We start from the raw sequence: 13,997 nt of genomic DNA, 5'->3' as shown, positions 1-13,997 counted from the left end.
GTCAATGTCTGCACCAGGCTGAAAAATAAAAGGCAAACTGTATGTTTTGGCTGGCCAGGCTGTTTGCCAGCAGCACTTTATGATTCAGTTACCTTTGTGAAATTCAGTATAACTTCAGGACCCATGTGCTGATGGTTTCTGCAAACCTTGTCCTGCCCCAGATGTGGCTGGAGCGCTGGTAGGCTTTCTTACAAACAGTGCTTTTATTGGCATCCTGATGTTTACCACACTGATTTTTGATCTGGTGATACAGGCTGAGAGTTGCCAGCTTTCTTCAATGCTCTCACACGGCTGTTAGTAAGTAAATAAGAAACTTTTTTTGTGAGTAAGAGGTGAAATAAATTTGAGTGTGGGGGTGGTTTTTTATTGCTTCTCTTTGTTTGACTTATGCATTGGCAAGGTAACTTTGCTTTCATACCGCTAGTCGAAACTGCGAAGGATGTTGTCTCTGCAGAGAGCTACATTTGGGTGAAGGGACAGGATTGGATCAGGGTTTAGGATTTTCACCAATAAGCTAAAGCTGCGGTGGGCGTCGCTCCGGCAGCCGGGGCAGCGCCAGGGCCCTGCCCTCCCCAGATGACCACAGCGGCTGGCAGGGCACAGGCAGGGCTGCCGAGGATGCTCCGGGCTCTGTCCTGCCGCTCCTTGCCTCTGCCCTCACCCGTTCCATGGCGCTGTTCCAGCCTGTGAATGCCTCTTTAGCCGGGGTAAGTAATCGCGCCCGTTTACAGCATCTGAAAGTATAAGAGGCTTTAATGCTCTACCAGTGTTTGCATTAGGACATGGTTTTCTCTTTCAGCTCTGATTCCTGCCTGCCTTTGCGAGCATCGGTTCCCTTTGCAGGCAGAGCCCAGGGGCTGTCGGGGGCCAGGCACAGGAGTAGGGCTGTGCTCTATCCTCTGCTAATATTTGGCTGAATATCTGGACACAGTAAAACTTTTCCTTGATGCAAGACGTGACTTCTGTCGCCAGTCCCTGAGCTGCTCCTGCGTTTTCACTCTCTTTAAAACCCATGAAGAGTAAAACCCCGCGGGAGGCTGCAGCTTATCTTCAGCTCTGAGTTTCCAGACCTGCTGTGTGTCTTCTCAGCTGTTGCAAGGATATGTGTGGAATGACAGAATGCAGATTTTGGGTCTTTGGCAGCTGTGTTTAATGCAGGATAAAGGGGTTTTTTAACTTTGGGATGTTAGATTTCTTATGCGTTTGTTAATACGAATTCAGGAGAAAAACTCCAGTTTTCTTTCAGGCAAAACAAAAGCTTCTTTTGAAGGAAATAAAGTGTTTTAAGTACTTAATCAACTTGCTGAATTCAGTTGCTTTAGGATAATTTAGGAATTAAACAGAAGGAGGCTGTGTTAGTAACAAACTGCGGTTTTGGTTGGAAACAAGGATTCATTCCTGCTGGAGAAGGCAGAGGAAGCCGCAGCCTGTGGGCAGAGCTCCTGGGTCTGTTTGCTAGGCGGGGGGGTGGGGGTTTAACAGCATCCTCTATTTGCCTTTGTTTAGGCAGTGCAAATTATTTGTGTACTTTAGGATTCCTTCTCTCCTTCAGCAGATGTTTTGTCTGTGCAACTGGTGAAATAATTAGTGAGAGATGTGGCACTGGTGTGCAAACACCCTTTGGGGATGGGTAGAGAAATCCCAGAGTCCATCCTGGGAGCAGCTGGCTGAGGAGCACAGTCAGCACAAGATGCCAGAAGCAAAATTCATATGGCCCAACGTATTTGAATTTATTTCTGCAGAGGGTTTGTTCTCCCCGCTGCCAAAACCAGGCAGGGGCTGCTTCTTAGGGCAGAAGACCCTGCTGCTGCTGCTTATTGCAAATTTCTCTCAACATGTGAATCATTCACTTGGGATTTTTATGGTGGTGGCTGGGGATGATTAAATGTTCAGACTGTAGGAAATTACCAGGAGATTTGAGTGTTTTCCTCTGTGGCTTTGGCCCCAGTGGTGGGGTGTCATGGGAAGCTCTCCCTGTGTGGATCAGGCTGACTGTAGATTTTGAAGTCTCAGGTTGAGTGAGCATGTTTTAGCTCAGCTGCCATTTAAGTAATGGCAGCAACATGCTGCTTCCTCTAATGATCTTGATTTAAGTTATCGGTTATTTCCTTAATTAGCTACTTCATCTACTTACACCTTAAATTACTCTATTTGCTCACCCAGAGAAGGGGGGAAACGTTCTTTTTTTTTCTCTTTTAAAGGGTGGCAGTGGAAATGTGCAGACATGTGCAGTTCTGACTCCAGGAGATGTTGGTGCTTCTTGTGGGCTGACTCTCCTGGCAGCACGAATTTGAAATGAGATGTAGATGTACATTTATTCCTGGCATGTCATGCAGACAAACAAAATGAGTTGAAGAGGTCCTTTGAAAGCCCTGTTTGTGTGTATTTGCTGACTGAGGCTGGGGTTGTGTCTCAGGACCAGTTCTGAAGGGGATAAAGCACCTTTTAATCGCCAGTGGTCTTTACATTTCCCATGCATTAGCACATGGCACTGTGTTGGCTGCCCACTGTCTCCACACAGCACTTCAAAAGCAACCTCTCCAGCTGGCACCAGTTCCTCACCAGTATTCCCCACACACCATCCTCTGCTGCGCTTTTTCCTGCATCTCAAAGAGACTCAAATGGAGTCTCTTTCTCTTTGGAGACTCCTTGTGATACATGTGGCAGCAGCCCGTGCTTCAGACCAGACTATTTGTTCCTGCTTTAGTACTGTTCAGTACTGTAATGATATTCCCTTCATTAGCCTTAGCTTCACACTCTCCCTGGTGCAGAACTCGCTGAAACACATATTGTGTAATGAGCCTGCTTCCATATTTAAATCAGAGGGACAAGAGCTGGGACTCTCCCGGCGGAAAAGGAACTAAATGCTTGCCCTTCAGTTACATTGAAGGAAGCATCTGTGCCAAAAAATTATGTACTTAGGAGGAATTACCAAAAGTTCTGACGTACACAAGCTTTAGTTCTTTGAGTCTTCTACATTTTTAGCCGTTTGGCATGAATTTGGACTGTAAGACTTTCCTCTGTCAGAGGAAATGTTTCCCATGGCCTGTGTGAAAGGCAGAGCATTGCCCTGCAAAGCAAAACCACAGAGAGCAGCACAGACGTGTCTCCAGCACCAGCACTCACTCCAGCTGGGACCTGCTTGGATGGCAGTGCTGGAAATCCCACGTGTCACGTCTGGCAGCACACACAAACCCCCAAACCCAGTGCTGCCAACCCCAGCTGACTCTGGGCTCTCAGCATTACTCTTGTGGTCTTGGATATCCCAGGGGAATTGCAACTTTTGGGTTGGTTTGTGAAATAGCTAAGGGTTGGTGGGAAGGACTCAAATAACGGAATTCTAATGGTGCAGGAAACAATATCCTAATATTTCTATGTCACGATTCCTAAATGACTGTCATGGTGTTGTGCAAGCAGGCGTGGTGGATCTTGTGGTCAGCTGTACTTTGGACAGCATGGTCACTGATAAAGCAATGCCTCTGGGTGATCCATGTTCCCTTACATGTCTGTCCTGGATTGCTTGTGTAACCTTGGACAAATCATGGACGCCCTCCAAGCCGCAGATGAGGGAGAACAGGAGAGTTCCTGTTGCAGCTGTTCAGGAGTTGGTGTCAGAGCAGAGCCAACCCCAAAGTGTACCCGGGGATTCATGTATCCACAGGATATCTGCAGTGGACCCCCCACTGTCACAAGGACCTCCAATACAATGGAAAAAGACAGTAAAGCCAAATAAGCTAGACTCAAGAATAAAATATATTGCAGGCTTGTCCCCTCTGCTTTTCTTCCTCTGCTGATCCTGGGAGGAGGTAGCTGAGAGGAAATATTTGCTCTTAACGGGGTTCGATTCTTTGCATTCCTTGGAAATCTGTGTTTGGATTTTGCCCTGTTGGTGTTGGTTTATGCAGTAATGTTTCCAGCAGCTTGATTGTGTGGGTATAGTTCCAACTCTTGGTATTTAGTGCAAAGATAAAAAAGAAAGAAAGATGGTACTGAGTAATGAGGTGGCTATTTAATCACAGCAGGACTCGCAGGAAAATGTGCATTAAGTATTTATGGGACAGTATTCATTAACATTTTCACTCTGTTGGCACTGGGCAGTTCAAGAAAGCTGCCGAGAGAATTGGAGTCTGTGTTGCACAGCCACAGACCTGGAAAGGGCTGCAGCAGAGGAAAGGCATGAACGCTGCCTTTGTTACCAGATGTGTCCCTCGTAGCTGGCATTGCACTTGGAGCTGCAGCAGTGAGCAGGATTTTGGTAGTTTCACTTCCCATTCTCAAAATGCTTGCGGTGAATATTTTAGGTCAGATTTTTCTGGCTGCCGTGTCTTATGAGAGTGCAAGTGGCTGACACTGAACCCCTGGTTTGCAGGCAGGCAATTAGAGAGATAAGCCTAAGTGACTTCATGTGTCTCCTTTTTAGATTGCTCTGAGTTGATGTAAAGGTCTGGGATTAGCAGAGATTGAGTTCTCAGAGTGCTGGAAACCAGCTGTGGCCAGGGGCCTCATCCAGCACGAGCTGTAGGTACCGAGTTACAGAGTGAGTTTTCTGTGGGCATGAAATGATGCCAGGAAGATTAGAACTGATGATAAAGTGCTATTAATGCTTGCTTCACTAACAGCATAGAAGGTATTAAATTACTCTGGTGCTATAAATTAAAAGTGTTTTTTATATTTGTTAAGTGAAGCTATTTAAATGGTTGAAACACATTCACTTGCTGGCCATTGCATCCTCAGATACAGGATCACAGCAAGGTATCTTAGATTTCCCACAGTGTTAATGGATGTATGAAACAGTAGCAGCCTGATGGTTTAAATTTTCCTTTGTGATGACACAGGGTCTTGTGTTAGATTTTAGGATGCCTTGTTCTGGACCTGTACTGTGGCCTCAGGCTTGTGTCAAAAGCTGCAGTGGTTGCAGTGGTCTGCCAGATTTGGGATTAGGGGTTGAAGGTCCATGATGCTGGCCCTGTCCAGCCACTGCAAGTGACATGCCCAGATCAGGCTATGCCCACAGGCACCTCCCCTGGTGGAGAGAAAGTTCCTTTTAGGATTCCTGTCATCAAGAGACAGCTTTGTCCTACATTTAACGATTGTAAAAGGGACATACAGAGAGAGAATTACCTCCTTTACCTGAATGCCTGTTGGATAAAATAAATGTTAATCTTGACTAATTAGCAAACGGATTCAATGTCGATGTCTCTGTGATCCATTTTTGTACTTGAAACCCCCATTGATTTCCACTGGAACTATTCAGCAGAGCAGCAAATGAAAGGTGTGACTGTAGCCATGCTTTTGGCTTCCTGATACCTTTCCCCTGTCCTTTGTATGAGAAGGGAGATCCTGGTGGTTGTCAGGTTTGTCCTGTTTCTCACAGGATGCCTTGTGTGGCGTCCCATGTAGATGGTTTTGATTAATTTGCCTGTGACTTTTCACTGCCTCCTGGTCATTCAGGGAACATTCAAAGCTCCTGGTTACAGTTATTCCTGAACTCTCCCACGCAGCCTTGGCTTCTTCCTTTCGTGAGGGGTTAAATTTACTCAACATAAACATTTTCTGCTCTCCCAGCTTGTCCTTACTTGTTGTTTTCATACTCTCATTTTCTTAAGCACTGCAGGAAACAGTCCCTTGCTTGAAGAGCTTAGAGCTCATACCTCCAAATATCTTCACAGCAGATACTTTCCGTGTGTCTTAGCACTCACTAAAAATCATTGGTAACTGAATCTTTAACTACTGCCAAAATATGCAGATACCCTGAGGATCTGACTTCTTCCCCCGACCACCTCCATTAGACCAAGGGATAGCAGAGAGGAAGTGAGAAGAGCATTCCCTCCTGGAGCTTGAGCACCAGAAATTACTCAGAATAGTCTGGGTCTAAGCCACAGCATATTTTTGCAATTTAGGTCCTGTAGCTTGTCACATCAGCAGATTTGCAAGCCTTGTGCTGACTGTAGATGATGATCCAGCTCCTAAAACTGGTGGAAGAGCATAGTTTTTTCTGTGCTATATGCTTACTGCCAACTTTGTTGTGCTTCAAGAGAATTTAGCTTAAAGATGTGTCAGGGAAGGACATCAGACAAATATCCATCAGTGGAGAATGGTTGTTTATGCCCACCTAAAATTGTTTTTGTCATGTTTTGCCATTTTGTGTAGAACAGCTTGTCTCTGGGGCTTCGGGCGCTTCAGAAAGTTGAGTATGGCAGGTTTGCCTCAACACAGAGGAAACAACATTTTGGTCAAAGTCACAGGCAAAATCATAGTTGACATAAAAACTAAACCAAATTTCATGTCACTTCTGTAAGCACACGGTGCTGCTCACTCAGGTGGAGGTGAAGAGGCTGGAAAAGCATGTACATGCTCTGCTCTGTGTCTTGTGTAGAATGCAAACTATCAAAGTCAGAACTTTTTTCACAGCAGAGACGTTCAGAGTGCAGCAAGTGTCAAAATCCTTGGCCATGGTTTGGTGCTGGTGCGTGCTGCAGACGCTCGGGGAGGGTAAGGCAGCTGTTGGGCTGCAATTGCTGCTTATTACACTAATTACAATCGTCTCGCTGGTATCTGAGCTCTCCTCCTTCCCCCATCTGTCAGGTTGGCCATCCATGGTTGCTCATCCCTTTGAGATAGGTTTGAAGTGCTCATTACCCCAGAGAGCCTGACGGTGTTCCTGCTCCGCTTCTCTGTACTGACACAAGGGAATGCTCGCAGTTTGTACAGAGAAGGGGTTTGGGGGTTGAGCTGTTTGCCTTGAGTTAAGGCCATGGAAAGGGGAGGTGTTGCCCTTACTCTGCAACTCCACATTTCTAAAACTCACAGCCAGGTGAGCCACCCTCGTCTGGAGCATGCCAGCTTGTTTGGGATAGAGGGAAGAGAACTTTCTTCTGACTTTTTTTTTTCTTTTTGCCCTGTACCAGTGCAACCAGGCCAACTACTGGTCATAGCAGTCCCCTCCTGTCAGGGCATGCTACAGGAAGGTTCCCAGCTTTAAACCATCCATGATTTTCCAGAAATAGTTCCAACTCCCTGCTGCAGGAGCCTGGCTAACCCTGCCTTCAGTCAGCTGCTGAGCTGATCCCAAACTGCTGTTGTTTTGTTGCAAGGAGACACTGTAAGTTAAACACTCAGCAGAAAGAAATCCCCACTCCTTGGATGCCCACCTGTTTTTTATTTCCCTGGGGAGGGGTTATGCCTTGTCACAAGGTGCTGGCTTTGCAGAACAGCCCAAAGAAGCTCTGCTTCCAAAGAAGCTGGCTGAGCCACAAAACAGCGGGGATCACTAAGTGTCCAGCAGCAATAGCTGCTTCTAAAAGGCTGATGTACTTAGTCTGCTCGTGTTTAGCAAACATCTTCACTTTGCCCTTTGAAGGTAATGCTGGATGTTTGACAGAGTTTGGTAGGAGAAAAAAGAGGAAGAAATGCCCTGTTGTTTCATCATGTTTAAGGAGCAGTGGCTGGTGGGAGCCATAGCATTCAATAATGCTGGTATCCCCTGTTAATTGCCAGCAATTGGGTTTCTCCACCCCTCCTGGTGCTTGAGCTGTGGGCAGGATGCCCTTGTGGGCTCACATAAGCCCCGCAGCTGAGGCTCAGGCTGCTGGAAGGCCAGCAGCAGCCTGGCAGGGTAATGTGGTCTCTCTGCAAGCCATGTCTCAGTGTGGCTATGATGGAAACAGCAGCATCTTACAGGATGGCTTTGAGCCTTCCCTAGGACTGTTTCCAGGTGTGTGGCTCTGGTCAGGCACAGTGAGAAGGGATGCTCTTGTGACACTGCCTGCATTGGACCCATCCAGGGGAGTGGGGACACTGTGGGACCCCGTGGAGGAGGGAGCCAGTGTAGGAATCAGTGGCCACGTTTCTGGCCAGCCCTCTCCTGATACAGCCTTAATCTAACCTCCCTGCAGGTGCTGACTCCCACTGATCCCCCTGTTCCCAGAGCAGACTATATAGTTGGATTTCCCTATAGATGATGATAAGATAAAAGCCTGGCCATGTTGTACAAGAAGAGAAGAAGGTTTAGGGAATGACAGGCTGCTGCAGGAGGAAGGGATGCAGGTTTCCAGCTGCTGCTGAGGCTGCCTTTGATGAGGGCTGTGATTGATGCTGTGTTTGGAGCAGGCAGTGACGCGCTGACCTTTCCCTGACGGGCTGAGCAGCTCTAATGATCTTGATGGAGCTGGCGATTTGTGTATTGGGTTTGATGTACAAGGCTTGACACGGCTTGGAGAGATGGGACTGGAGTATGACTGACAGCCCATTCCCATTAAGGATGGTGAGGCTGTTCTCTAGTGATTCCTTTCAGTGAGAATGCTTTGACGAATTATATTGTAGCAGAGAAGTTTTGCTGTTAAATACTGTCCTTTTAATAGCTTCAAAGCAGTTAAAAACAAATGAGAATGAAGTAACTTGCAGGCCTGAAGGCTTATCACTAAAAAGGCTGTCCAAATTACACACTTAATTAATATTTAGTGAATTATTTTTATTCTGACTTTAATGTTGAGTCCTGAGGCAGATAAAACAATGCAGTGGCTTGCATCTGGGATTCTGTTTTTCTGTAATTCAGCTGTATAAAATTTCAAACCCTGGACTTCTTGCAGGCAACATTAAAACCTTTTAATTTCCATGAGTTGAGCTGTGTATAAATCACACCCTGGTTGGCACATCTTGTGGGTGCTTGTGGCAAGAGTAATGAATTTCATGGTTTGTTATGAGCTACTAAAACCAACAGAAACACAGAAAGCCTGTTGTAATCTCAGCATATCATTCAAGGAAGCAATTTATTCCTAAGTATGAACAAATGTCAAGCCACGATAACAAGTTGTTATTACTAATTAAAACAAAGGGAAGAATAGCAAACATCTCCTGTCATGTGTGTGCAGTTGCCAGGCTGTCTGGAGGATACTGGAGCTCTATCTAGCTTCAACCAGTGGGACAGCCAGGCTGGGAACCTTGCCATTGCCTAAGACAGGACAACCCTCTCTGTGCATTCCAGGAAGGGCACTGGGCCATGATGCTAAGAGGGCTGGGGCTGAGAAACCACCCAAGCTTAAATAGAGATGCCACTTTCCAGAATTTTATTATTTTCTGTGTTTTGGAGGGTTATTTTTAAATCAAGGTTGGCTTGATTGTAGTAGTCTTGTGGAATTTGGGGTGCACTGAAACAGCACATGCTAGTCCAACTCCTGGCACTAGCTGGTTTTCTATCATCCAGGGCAATTTCTTGTTCTCAGGTGTGAAATAAAAACCCATTTAGGCACCTTTCTTCTCACTGCTCTGTTGGGACATGAAGAGCCAGGCGCATTCCTGACCATGTCTGATCTCCCTCTACTTGCAGATACACTGGGAAATTTAAGTCTTGAAGACATTGCAAAAGCCCCTTCTTGTTCATGACCCAGCGTGCGTGATTCCCCCCCTGACGACATATGAGAGAATTGACTGGATCCAAAAACGTGCTGGATTTGCCACCTCCCTGTGCATTTAACACAGTTTGGGTGCAAACAGCAAACTCTGTGTCTCCTGGGTGGGAATAGCAGCATGGCCATCTCAGACCTTTGCTGGTGTCCGGGTACAGAGGTTTATGCAGCCCTGGAGGACCTGACTGGGAGCAGGGGCTCATGTGGTGCCAGCCAAAGGGAGGGAAGCACCAAAATCCTGCTGGCAGCCAGGGGAGATGTGTACAATGTGGTTTAAGGAGGTAAAAACCAGGCTTGTGTCACTTGTCCAGGACTGGGCTGGCTCAAGACTGGCCTCTGAGCATGGAGATGGTGAATTCCCCTGGTCCTGGAGAATGCACAGCTTTGGTGGTGGGGCCAGGCAGTGCATGACTAGTGCAGAGGAGAGCTCAGTGACTTAAGGCAAGAAATCCTCAGCACATAACCACTGACCCGAAACACCCTGTTAGACAGGTTTGAAGCCAAAAAATAAAATAAAAATCATCTGATGTGACAGCGACCCTGACAGTGTCAGGCAGTGAGAAGGGCGGCAGCGAGGGAGTCCTGAGCTGCTGCCAAGGCACACGTCAGTGCAGGCTTGCAGGGTTAGTTGGTTATCCTGAAAATACATCTTATATTTTGTGTAAATGCAAAATTAATTTGTTGCTGATCAAAGGTTTAGATCTTTGGACAACATACCACCAAATAAGCTGAAGATTTATGCATTTCCTTTGTAACGTATTTTCAGTGAACATTTTATTGTCTGTGGAAAGGCCCCAAGAAAAAGATATGATTACAAAAATAGCTGTGTTGAGTTTATTTAGTTTGAATTACGATAGACTGCTTTAATGAGGCTTTTGTAGACATCGTTAAAGGACACAATTAAAGTCTTCAGATGAGAAGCCTATCAGGCTAGCAAAGTGGAGAAAACCACGGGAGCATCTGGATTGTTCACATTCAGTTACAAATTTGATTTCAACATATAAAAGTAAAAAACATATTAGTGCCGAGTGGAAGCTGGAGGCTATGAAAGCCTTATTGTGTTAAGCTCTCTAAAGCTTCTTACATTAAGGTGATTAAAAAAAAAAGAGAGAGAGGAAGAGATAGTGATTGATGAAACGCTGTTGTTGGTGTGCTCTGTGTGTCACACCAGGTCGTGCAGTGCTGGGGTAGGGATAGTCAGTAGGTGAGGATCCTTTTGGGGTGCCCTGCCGTTGGGGGGATTGGGGTACCAGGCAGTGATGCTCAGGAGCATCAGCACGGTGTGCTGATCATCCCTGCATTTGCGTGGTTAAGTGCTGCCAGAGGACATGGGCAGCACAGCGTGAGCTCATGGCCACACCTCACTGTCCAGCTCTGGCTGTGCACCAGAGGGTGCCAGCCAGGGTCAGGCCTGTCTCTCTGGGTGAGTGAGTAGGAAACACAGAAAATTGTCTCCAGAATCAGCTGCAGTGTGTATAGGCTGTACCTCCCCTTCTGCGTTAGCTACTGCTGGGCTCGATGGGGTTTTAAAAATGAAATTCCTTCTTGCAGACTGACAGCACAGATCCTTACCCATGGCTCTGCCAAAAATGAGTGGAAGGCAGCAGTGGTGACAGCCGGAGGACTTGGTCTGTTGTAGTTGGTCTCAGGCAGCAGCCACAGGAAGGTACAAATGGCAACCCTGAGGAAAAGTGGAGGAGGCCAAGTTTGGGGATTAATGATCTGTGTCTGATGTTGGTCTCTCTGCCTCTCTGTCTATCCCATTTTTATTTGAGATAAGGCATCCCTGATTCTAGCATTGAGAGCCATGAAGAAGCATTTGCTGCCTTGCTCAAAAAGAATAAAGAAAATACAAAGCTCATCTGCATTTGAAGTCCTGACCTGTATTTCATGACTCAGATTCTCCAAGGAGTTTTCCCCATGGGCACATGCTTGTGTGTCTCCTGAAGAGCCAGAGGTTTGGCTGGGCAGAGTGGGGCTGTACCCTGCCACAGAGGGTCATTTCCCTTCCCTGTCCCTAACAGCTTTTTGCAGTCAACTTGCCTTTCCCATCCAGTGTTTTCAAAGCTGTGCCCTCTCCAGCCTGTTGTTCAGCTGCTTATCACTGCCTTGTGCCCAGGGACCACACTGGGCTCATCCTGTGCTGGCACTGGGCTGGGAGCACTGGCTCTGCCAGTGGGAATTGCTCTGCAAATTACAGGCTGAGTGTGGGAACAGCGCAGGAAAAAAACACTGTAGTGTCCAACCCTGCATTTCTGTGGTCAGAAAGAGCGATGGGAAAGTAATCTATTACTGCGCCTGTGGCTGGGAGCCTGGATGGGCTCAGTGTTGGTCGTGGTGGGGACCTGCAAGCCCCCTGGTCCAGGACAGGCTGGTGGTGTGTGACGTACAGTGGACAGTCTGTGTCCCTGTGGGCAGTATTTTGGGGTGGCAGAGTCTGAAGCCTCTTGCGGCATCCCAAGTTGTTGCGCACAGTGTGGTGCAGTGCCCTGGTATGCTGCAGCAGAGGATGCTCACTAAATAATTCAGAAAGGCCACTTGATCTGACATTCATCAGGTTAGTAGCTCAGTGACCTTGAGGGCACCGGTCTGCTGTTGCTGTGTGTGGCTCTGCCGTGCAGCCCATTGTCATCAGGAGAGTCAACATTGTCACGTGGAACTCTATTGAGTGACAGACAATCAATACATCAAGGTGATAAAACACAGCATTTATGAAACATGGGCTCTGCAATGATTTGTTAAATTAGCCATGGGTCTGAGTTTGTGCAAATGGCAGAAAGTTTAGAGTTGATTGGGTTTGGCTCCTTGTCATTAAAGCAACAAAGGGAAGAAAGATGGTGCTACATTTACAGGCAGAGCTGTCTGTTTCACACCTCTGCATTGAAGCAGGGGCTTCCTGCTCTTGATCTTTCTTTATTTTAGTAGCTTTTTACTTCTGGTCGTTTGCTTCATTGCTGGCAGTTGTCAGCATCCATCCTTGTAATGGTGCAAGTCCTTCACCTAACCTTTGATAATGTGCCCCACCAGCACAGTATTCTCCTTGCTGCCTAATGAAACACCCATTTCACCTGCATAATGTGCAGAATCCGTCAAGAAATCTTGTGTGCCTTCTGGAGTTATTCCAACACATGACCTTTTCACAAGCCTCACAGTAGGAAACGGTAATATGGAGCAATTGCCAGCAAACCGGCGGCTTTCAAAGCAGGAAGGCTCATTTCCATTTCCCTGAGACAGTTGTGTGTCCAAACCTTACACAGCTTCTGATCTGATTTCTTGTCTCAGAAGAGGCTGTTCGTTGGATTTTGTGGATATTTAGATTTGCAAGTATTGGAACAAGAGGTCTGTCAGGAGTGATGACAATCAGAGACGCTGCTTGTAGACACAAAGCTCTTCTGCTCACAGCTAGCCCTGCAGCTCAGGTGTTACAGACAGTGGTCTTTTACTGATCTATTACTTCAGTTTGTGATTCTCACACCCATTTTATCTTTGTGGATGAACTTAGACTGAAAAGTTTGCAGTTCCTGGTATGATCCCTTTGTGCAGATGATCAGTTGGCCAAGAAAGCCAAGCAGAACTCATCTTTAGGGTGGTTGGTTGTGTAGGGAGAGGACACTGCCACATGCCCAGGGGTGGGATCGTGTCAGGCTGGTGCAGGGTGATTGAAGCTGCTGTAGATGGTGGCACAGAGGGTGTTGTACAAGAAGTGTGCAGTTGGACACTCGTGCTATGCCAGCATTTCCTGAGGGTGAGGCCGGCTGATGGAGACCCTTGGAGTACGCATAGAGATTTTGCTCCAAAGTGTTTGCAGCTAAAGGGCCTTTCCTCCTGGAAAGTTAATGCTGATAAAGTCAGACATTCTTACTTGTTTTGTGTGAAAATGAGTGTCCACAGGACATGTCCTATGGAACAGGACATGTTCCTTGGGCTGTTTGTAGCCTCGAGTCACTGCTGCCTGCTTTGAGGGATATGTTTCCAAGGAGCACATGTAATTTCTGCTCTACAGCATTTCTGTTCAACATTCTCATTTTAGAAGCAGGCTTCTTTGTTTGCTTCTTCCCAATTCAGTTTTGTCTCATTCCCTTTGTGTTGTAATTAACATGTTCTGAGTGTAAGAGGAAAAGTAAATCATCTTGGGGCCATGGCACAATAACCACAGAGAGGCAAGATTGACAGCGCTGATTCAGGCTGGAATGGGTAAAATGAGCCAGTTTAGGTAGCTGAAGGATCAGGGAAGATTTTTCCTACAAGATCTATTGCTTTTTGTTGTTGGAGGAATTGAAGGAGACCCTCCTCAGCACTTCAGCCATCTCTAGCAGAAGCCCCTGCTCCGTGAAAGGAAGGTCTGATCTGGCTGGATGCACTTAAAGTCAGTGCTCTACTCTTGAACTTGCTGCTCATACTTAATATAAATGAAAGGGGAAAAAAAAAAAGAAGTGCGTTCAGATCACTGCACATTCTTGGTTTGTCCCACTTGGCTGAGTAAGTTGGGGAGGCTCTTAGAGCTGGGCTGGTTTGTCCCAGCTGCAGATCTCATCCTTGAGATTTTGAGTGTAATTCCATGCAATTAAACCTAATTTATGAGCTTTAATAATA

The 13,997-nt window shown here is 46.6% G+C and overlaps 1 protein-coding gene across 2 annotated transcripts in view; it reads left to right on the top strand.

Annotated features, from left to right (window-relative positions):
- Positions 1 to 13,997, top strand: part of PRICKLE2 (prickle planar cell polarity protein 2) — a 103,494-nt gene that overhangs the window by 45,602 nt on the left and 43,895 nt on the right. The window contains exon 1 of one of the 2 annotated variants that reach the window (XM_059856730.1): positions 575 to 707. The exons of the other annotated variant lie outside the window; for it this stretch is intronic. The gene's annotated coding sequence lies outside the window, so the exon portion shown is untranslated. Of the gene's footprint in view, positions 1 to 574; positions 708 to 13,997 lie in introns of those variants that run through there. 2 annotated transcript variants of the gene reach the window in all.

The sequence above is a fragment of the Haemorhous mexicanus genome, chromosome 11, assembly GCF_027477595.1.
Source record: "Haemorhous mexicanus isolate bHaeMex1 chromosome 11, bHaeMex1.pri, whole genome shotgun sequence".
Lineage (NCBI taxonomy): Eukaryota > Metazoa > Chordata > Aves > Passeriformes > Fringillidae > Haemorhous > Haemorhous mexicanus.
The sequence above is the reverse complement of the archived record's forward strand: the minus strand, read 5'-3'. Positions and strand labels throughout refer to the sequence as shown.